The sequence below is a fragment of the Labeo rohita genome, unplaced genomic scaffold, assembly GCF_022985175.1.
Source record: "Labeo rohita strain BAU-BD-2019 unplaced genomic scaffold, IGBB_LRoh.1.0 scaffold_62, whole genome shotgun sequence".
Taxonomy (NCBI): domain Eukaryota; kingdom Metazoa; phylum Chordata; class Actinopteri; order Cypriniformes; family Cyprinidae; genus Labeo; species Labeo rohita.
The window spans coordinates 59-9,390 of NW_026129546.1; the positions used below are offsets into that span (position 1 = coordinate 59).

Sequence of the window (9,332 nt, forward strand, 5' to 3'; positions counted from 1 at the left end):
CATACACATCATGGTATCTGAGGTCATAATTGTATTTACACACATACACACATACACATCATGGTATATAAGGTCATAATTGTGTGTAAACACATCATGGTATATAAGGTCATAATTGTATTTATACACATATACATCATGGTTTATAAGGTCTTTTTTTAATAAATGTAAAAACTTCATAGGGGGCTTAATTTATGCCTGAAAATAACATATATGGCCCTTAGAATTATGAGGACACTGAAATGTCCTCATAAACCTAAGTGTCCTCGTAATGCTGGTGAGTAACCTGAAATTTTGACCCCGTAAACCATATATACAAGAACACACACACACACACACACACACCTTAATCATTATTGTTTTGCTGTGTTGGTCAGTCCATCTCAAGTGGTCCAAAAATTGAAAAGGTGGTTGAGATTAGAAGAAACAGTAGTAAAATAGTCAAAATGATTTCTATTTAGTTAAATTAACACAATCTTAATTCAAATTCTAAAAGAAAACAAAATTCTGCCATTGAGAACTTAAGTGAGAGATAATCAACCCCAAAATGAGTGGAATAAAAAAAGCACTTCCTAGCCCCTATAACCCTGAATGTTCTGCATGTGCAAAATATATATATATATATATATATATATATATATATATATATATGTACAGACAACTTTACAAATTTGGATTTGTGATGGAATGATCCCTGATCATTCTTCTTCTGTAGATGCATGTGATCTCACACTGGATCCAAACACAGCAAACACTCGTCTGACTCTGTCTGAGAGGAACAGAAAGGTGACACATGTGACAGAGAAGCAGCCGTATCCTGATCATCCAGAGAGATTTGATAAATGTCGTCAGGTTTTATGCCAAGAGAGTCTGTCTGGATGCTGCTACCGGGAGGCTGAATGGCTTGGTTTGCAGTTAATATATCAGTGACATACAAAGGAATCAGCAGGAAAGGAGACAGTGATGAACACTGGTTTGGATTCAGTGAAAAATCCTGGAGTCTGGCCTGTAGCAATAGCAGATTCACTGCCAGTCACAATAATAAAAGCACAGACATACCTGTCCCTTCAAGCTCTAACAGAATAGGAGTGTATCTGAACTGGTCGGCTGGTGTTCTGTCCTTCTACAGCGTCTCTGACACAAACACACTCACACACTTACACACATTCAACAGCAGATTCACTGAACCCCTCTATGCTGGATTTGGAGTTTATTCTGATAGTTCATTGTCCCTGTGTGAGATTAAATAGTCTCCAGTGAGAAGCAATTGCGACAACACTTGAGTGAAAAGATGCTAACATTTTTAAAAGTGTTTTTGTACTTTTTGGTTATTGTAACGTGACGAGCTATAGGTATATGCTTATCCATAATGTCTTTTTAAATACATAACAACAGAAACTATAATCACATGTGCTGTGATGTTTTATGCACTAAAATTCATATTTCATGTGTTATTTCATATAAAGTTTGCCACACACAATCAGACTTTTCACATCTGACACCCTAAACAATGAGTTGTACACTCTAAAAAGTGCTGGGTTATTTCTTTAAACACATTGCTGGGTTAATTGTGCTAAGTCAAAATTCTTGGTTGTTTGAGGTACTGTAAACACACAGTTGGGTTGATCATGCTGGGTCAAATGGACTTTCACCACTGAACACGCGGGTTGGGTTATTTCAACCCAACCGGTTTGTTTATTTTTCCACTTCATCGAACTTTCTGGATTCTTCACTCGTCTCCTCGTCAGGCGGTCACAAAATTCGCAGCAAGCAGGATTATACGGTAAATTAATATGACTATATGATTATTTACCTTTATTTTTTAATAAGTTGTGGTTTAAAGCAGATTGTTCAATGCAATATTTGATATGTCGCTGTGCGGGGTCAGTGTTATTCTGTGAATGATTAACCAACGTTAAGTAGCAGCCTATAGGTACTTTTTTGCCTCAACAATCGCTTTATCGTTAAATAAAAGTTATGTGTGTGCAAAGTTTTATTTATATACAGTAACGTTACACATGTCCCTTTTTTAACGCTTCATGAAAACAGGCATAGGTTAGAAATACGGGGTAAGTTAAGTTACTGTCTGCATACTGTATGGCTTTGTAATGTTTTTGTCAGAATTATGTGATTTCGTACTAAAATGTATCTTTTATGGGTATATTTTTTCCAAGTCAATGTTTGCGACGTGCCGAATCCAACGATAGATCCGTCATTTTTATGTTGTGCATTTTCGCGCTCTTTTTTTTCTCAGGGAGCTGCATTATCTCCGCTGTGCACCTTACTTTAACTCTCGTGGTGTATACCCTTACCAAAAAGAAGTATACTTCAAGTTTATTTTATTAAGTATACTTAAGTAAAGTTCAAGTCTAATTGTAAGTATACTTTATATAGTAAATATACAAATATCAGCATACTAGTAGTATACTTTTCAGTGTACTACTTTAATACTCCTTGGGACCAAATTGGCCCACTTTCTAGTATATAAAAGTATACTTTTAAGTATACTTTAAGTATAACAGTAGTAAACATTGAGTACACAACTAGTTTACATCTATGTTTTCAGTTTGTACTACAAGTATACTAAAAGTGAACTAATAGGTATACTGATAGTTTACTAATTAAATACTTTTTATGCATTTTAGTACACTTTGAAGTATAGTCTCAGTGAACTACTAGATTAGTAGTTTTATACTGCAGGTATACTCATAAGTTTTTTTTAAGTGAACTTTATTACATACTTTAAGTATACTACTATGTCCCTGTTTACGTATTAATTTGTATATATTTTGTTGTATGTATATCTGAACATGCAAAACATTATGAATAACTTTACTATGTAGACTCTACTATGTAGACAACATTGTCTTTGTTTGTAAAGCATTTAACAAGATTAAGATATCCAGGCAGTAGATGTAAGGGGTTGAAAGTATCTAGGCCTCAAAACTAGATACACAAACCTCAAGAACGGTGGCAATTGGCAAATATTAAAAAGATGAGATCTTTATGTCACAGTACAACAAATAACTAACAATAATGACAAAACAACAACAACAAAAAGTTTTAATGAAGTCAGCAAACAGAAAAACAATAATCCTATAACAGTAACTGGATAATTTATTCATGCTGCAATGCATGCTGGGAACTTACAAAGCCTTAAAATTTCAACAATATGAAATTCTTTGCTCAGACAACTGTGTTTGACTAGTTAGGACAACAATTGCGTAATTTTATTGGTCGACAAGGGTGTTTAGTTTTTTTAAGAAAATGGCATTTTTTAGTATTTGAGACAAAATGTTTCGTAAAATGGAAAATATGTATTTGCATTTTTTACAGTGTAGAAGGATCTGTTTTGGTTTCTTCTTCACTTGTGTTTTGGAAATTCTGTACAGAAGATGTGTAATAGCATCTCTCATGTATAACAATGAAAACACGGATTCTCAGAGCACAAGTATGTCTCAAATACATTTAGACTTTTTGTAAGTATAAATCAAGTATACTTAAATGTCATTTTAAGTATATTTCTGAGAAGTATATAAAGCACATTTCTGAGAAGTACATAAGAAGTAGACTGAAAGTATACTTACCTATTTTTAGTTTAAAAGAAGTATACTAATAGCACACTTCAATAAACTTCTTTTTCCTAAGGGTAAGCAGTGGTGTGGTGCAGGTAACGTTATAGGGCTTATGTCCACTTTTTTTATCAGTTGGCTTTGCGTGTACCCACTTCTAAATCACCTCTGTTGCGCATCGAGTAGTGTCCGGCATTAGCCAAAATCATGACAGTCCACCACATGAATAGCTAATGTAATCACGTGTGAGTAAATGCAAATATTCGCTAAAAACACCCGGTAACGAAAGTGATGCGGTCAGAACAGTGGCGCGCCCGCTCCGTCCGCTCCTCCACCCAGATGCTGCCTGTTCACACGCGAGGGCATGTCAGAAAAAACCCGACCGATTTAATTAGAAACTGCGGAGAATCACGTGATCACCTGATCTGTCTTTAAAAGATTGTGCTGCATGTACACGCGTTAACCTGCTTTCTATATAAAAAAGTAATTGTAAAAACAGTTTTGTGAAATTCTAATTTTCTAAATCTGAAATTTCATTCTAGATATGTGAGATTCTTGCTGGTGCAGATGGACAGATTTGTAATAGAGAAGTTGAAGGAAAGGCAGCTTGATACCCTGGTTAAAACCTTTGAAGGTAAGTTATATCATTCAGTAATATTCAATAACCATGATTTGTTTTAGAATTTGACCTTTTCATTAAAATAACCATAGTTACTGGTATGGCAATAAAATCAAACAATCAAACATTTAAAAGCTTTAACTTATTTAACCATATTTTTTTTTTTTTTTTTTTTTTTTTTTTCATATTTGATCAGATTTCACAAGACTTCAGGAAGCTACATCCAGAGGCAGACTTTTTGTAGACTGGGCTACAATTGCAGACCAAATTGTTGCCTATGCCCAGCAAGATGGAAAGGTGCATTAAGAGCAGGGTGACATGACTTCAGGTAAGGTATTTCTTATAATATGTCAATCTATAGAAACAAAATTCAACTGTATTTGACACATCAACTGGTAAATACAATGATACAGTAACACTTAACTAGTTGCTTATTAGTTTGTGTATTGGCTGTTAATTAGTACTTATAAAGCACATACTGATGCTTTATTCTGCATGAAAATATTCTACATCACTGAATCCCACCCCATACCTAAACTTAACCTGCAGTAGTTGAATGGGGGCGGGGATTCATTTGCATTAATACCGTTATATATATATTTTTTATTATTTTAATTTCATTATTTAAAGAAATGAAGAAATTTTCATATGAAATAGTTTCAATGTGTTGTTTTGATTTATTATATTATGAGTTTCACAGTTTGCACTGTATTATTCTTATGTTTAGATGCTAAAGGGGAGAGTGCTTTCAAAGTCCTGCCTATTCTGGAGGAAGGGTCCACAGAACCACAACCACAGAATTCTGGAAGTCATTCACTGACATACAAACCTGTAAGTTTTGTTTTACTTTTTCTATATATATATATATCTAATGAATTTTTTGGAAATGCAAACTGATATTTCCCACTGACACACTACAGCAAAAAATAGAAATCACTGACTTAAAACAATTGTTTAGCTGGTGAAAATACCTGTGTTCCAATAATTTTGGCCACCACTGTATGAGGTGTTCAGATGTAAAAGACTAAAAATGTGCAGTTTGAAATTTTCTTCTAAAATGAGCATTTTTTTCAGGCCTAAGGGTCTTCAAGACCCTTCAAGTGTCATATAATTAACAGTTGAGGACCAGTGTCACAAATGTCCCATTGTCCACTAACCACCAGATGTCACTCTCGCATCACTTACACACTCTGACTGTCACTATGCATCTCGGACTGCATCTCCCATCCTCCACCGCTCTGATTGCGTCAGTCCCCGTGACCAATCAGGCGTCCTATAAAGACCCCGCTCCTCCTCAGTGCACTTCACGGTTGGTTGTATTATTGTATTGTTGTTTTGTTAGTATTTCCTAGTGTATTCCTAGTTTCTGGTTTTTGGATCTCCCGCCTGGTTTCCCGTTCTCTTCTGTCTAGCCGCCTGCCTTTTGGACTATAGCTCTCGTTTATTGGACCATTCTCTTCTACTGCCTGTATTATTCCTGTCTGCTCCTGCCTCGACCTTGCCTGTACGACTATGTCTTTGTCCCGCCAATCCAATAAAAGCTTGCGCATGGATCCGCTCGCCTCTCGTCTCGTTCTCCCCGTAACAACCAGCATGGTGGATTTGTGCCTTGGGGACAAGACAACGACATCCCAGACCTTCGCCATTGTTATGGGCCGCGCCACTGAAGCAGACTCATTGCCTGGGAATTTCTCCAGCTTGCAGTATATTATATTGATGGACATAAGTCTTCATGTGTGATTTTTTTTTTTTTTTTTAAGGCCAACAGTGTTTTCTGGCCACTTGTAACATGTTTTAAATTGTCATATGTATTGTCTGGTGGACACTTTGTTTGGCTTAGTTTCAATAGCACAATGTTTGGAATGATTCTCATGTGGTAATCATAAATTTTTGAGTGTTCTTCTGCTGCAATGTTGACAAAGAATCAGAATCTGCAGTGCCTAGTTTACACAGTTTTGTGTTTTAAAGTAACTGATCTACTAAAATTGTTGTTTTATGTGTCTGTAATGGTTGGATAAAATGTGTGACAGCTGCACCCATTTGAAAATTGTTTTAAAAATAAATAAAACTCATTAAATTGATGTTTACAGTTGCATTTTTTGTGTTTTTCTAACTGTATTACAGAAATAATAATACAGCAATAATAATTTTACATTCTTTTGTGATTATGTATTATTTTTGGTAAGTATAAAGGTAGCAAGGCAATAAGACAACAAATAACCCAATTATTAGGTTATGTTTAACCCAGCAACACAGTTAATCAGACCCACTGGTTGGGTCAAATAAACAACCCAACATTCTGGGTCAAATGGTTAAACCCAGCACTTGGGTCAAAACAACTCAACGCGTGTTCTGTCCCATAGTTACCCAGCAGCTGGGTTAAGGTTGGGTTATTTTTTAACCCAGCACTTTTTAGAGTGTATAAATATATTGTTAATAAAACAAATGCTTAGTTGAGAATGTCTACTACTAGTCAACTAACTGTAGATTAGTTGACAAGCAACAGATAAGCAACTAATCTTTATCTGACAATCAACAGATAATAAACTAGTGATTTTGATGGTTAAATAATTATTAATTTGATGCGTTTGAGACTTCTTAGGTAAGGATGATATAATTTGCTCTTGATCATACATTGACATGACTCTAGACTTTCAACTGACAATCTGATTTTGAGTAGTTGGTAGACAACTAAGAGGATGGCAATGCATTTGACTATTGGTTAATAACCTGTTACAAAAACACATCTATAAATTAAAAATTGAAATGCATGAACTGTATGTTACATGTCTATTGAAACTGATGAATTGTTGTAATGCTACTAAATGAGTACTGATAAATAGTAGAGCTGATGGGCTATCAAAGTTAAGTGTTACCAGAAAGTCACTGTTACCAATAATCTTTGTGACATTTATATTCTGAGTCCATAGGTGACATTGAAAGGGGTTCCCATTCCTCAAGAGTTGTGTGAAGTCATTGGATAAATAGGCTGCCAGGAGACAATAGCTCTCTCTCTCTCTCTCTCTCTCTCTCTCTCTCTCTCTCTCTTGCACCACTTCCTATTGTTCTCGTGGGCATCTCTTTCATCGCCTCTTTAAGCTGTGATTTTGATATATGATATACTTTGTTATTTCATCAGTAGCGAGTAGTGTATTTATTTTTTAGTTCACGTTTTGTTCACTTAGTAAGAGCTGAGCGAGGGAAGCAGCTGTCCAGAAGACTCACCTGTTTTATTTTAATTTCGGAAGTCAAATAAGAACTGTTCTGAGAACAGGTGTAGTCAGGTGTTCTGCTTTCTTAGCTTCCCTACCCGTGAACTGATATTCTGTTTTATGCTCTATAAAGTAAAACAGATTCAAGATTCAAGGCACTGAGATCACAGTCTACAGTAAATGTAAAGTGATGCTTATTATAATGAATAAAGCAGAGCTTCTGAAAAAGCCATTTTATGACCATGTTAGGAATAAAACAAGACAGTAGTTTACTTTTAGACATGTTACTGTTATGATTAGTAATTAAGTGGTTATTCTTTATTAATTGATCATGATTAGCAAATAGTTCTCAATGCAAATATTTTGTTTATTAATTACTGATTACATAACAAGGAACTACTTTTGTCCTATGTTTGCTATTACTTACTGCTTAGTTAATATTGCTTTCATATTAGTTAACAATATTAAGCTCAGTGTTAATGTAGTACTATCTATTACTTCCTGCATAGTAATTTGTTAATAACGGACCATTATTCTAAAGTTTTACTGCACCAATTTCATGGAATGACCCACACATTTATTTAGCAACCTTATGAAAATGCATTGACAAATGTAAACTTACTGCTAAATAATTGATTTTTTCCAGCCTTGAAGGAAACATAATACAACTTCTGAGGAACATTTTTGCATTGTGATTTCATTTATATCATTTTACTGCAGAGCTTGTTGATATTTGCTGTAAATTGTGACATTTATAGTCTTCATGTTTTTGAAGACACATTGTCATTGTAGCACAGGTAAAGTGAGAACATTATTGTAAACATGCTTTTATTCCATTTACACAAAACTGAGGGATGAGTCAATATTATTTTCTGAGATAATCAGCAGCATTTTTGCAGACACTGTCAATAGAGCTCATGTTGTATTGAATCCAGAATATTCCTTTAACAAATGCTCAAGATTCACTTCAGTCACTGCTCTTCTGATGTTGTTTTAATGAGGGAGAAGGTAAATCAGTCCACATCAGGTTAAAGGTTCTGTGAGAACTTCCTGCTCTGTCACTGTGATTGTTAACCCTTATAACACTTATATAAATGTCTTAGGGGAAAATATAAACCAGTTGAACAAGTTATGTCAAAAGTGAAACTATTTTAGCAGACTCCATTTTGTGAAAAGTAGACTGTGAATGACATCACGAAAGAAAAGCTGTTTGTTAATATTGTGAATCAATTTGATAACAGATCAGTTTGATGCTGCTGTCTACAGACATAATGGATTTATGAAATTAATGAAATTTGTGTTTAATGATCCTCATTTTTGAGACAGAGGTAAGTTTGAACAAACATTTCTGGATTCATTATCATGCATCTGTAAATCAATATAAGTGCTTGTTTAAATACTTGATCAAATTTAGCCTGGATTTTGCAGTCACCCAGAAATAAAGTAACAAAAATCCTGTGAAAATATGTTTGCATCAATACATCTGTACAGCCATAAATATTTCAAGTCATGTAATTAATGTAAATGTGTAGTTGTTGCTGCTGTTGTTGTTTAATTTTTTTGTTTTATTGTCTTGTCTAAAAACAATTCATTTTCTATTCAGCCATATATTTTGTTGTCTATTTCTACAGCACTGACTGTGCATTTTTGCAGACACTGTCAATAGAGCTCATGTTGTATTGAAGTCAGAATATTCCTTTAACAAATATGCAAGATTCACTTCAGTCACTGCTCTTCTGATGTTGTTTTAATGAGGGAGAAGGTAAATCAGTCCACATCTGGTTAAAGGTTCTGTGAGAACTTCCTGCTCTGTCACTGTGATTGTTAACCCTTAGAACACTTATATAAATGTCTTAGGTAAAAATATAAACCAGTTGAACAAGTTATGTCAGAAGTGAAACTATTTTAGCAGACTCCATTTTGTGAAAA

General features: G+C 34.6%; 1 long non-coding RNA gene across 1 annotated transcript; it reads left to right on the top strand.

Moving 5' to 3' along the window:
* The first annotated feature begins 733 nt into the window (after positions 1 to 733).
* Positions 734 to 6,252, top strand: LOC127161337 (uncharacterized). The gene is made up of 5 exons (XR_007827015.1): positions 734 to 1,783; positions 4,115 to 4,206; positions 4,388 to 4,519; positions 4,919 to 5,022; positions 5,266 to 6,252. It is a non-coding gene; the product is annotated as an uncharacterized LOC127161337 (long non-coding RNA).
* The last annotated feature ends 3,080 nt before the right edge of the window (positions 6,253 to 9,332 follow it).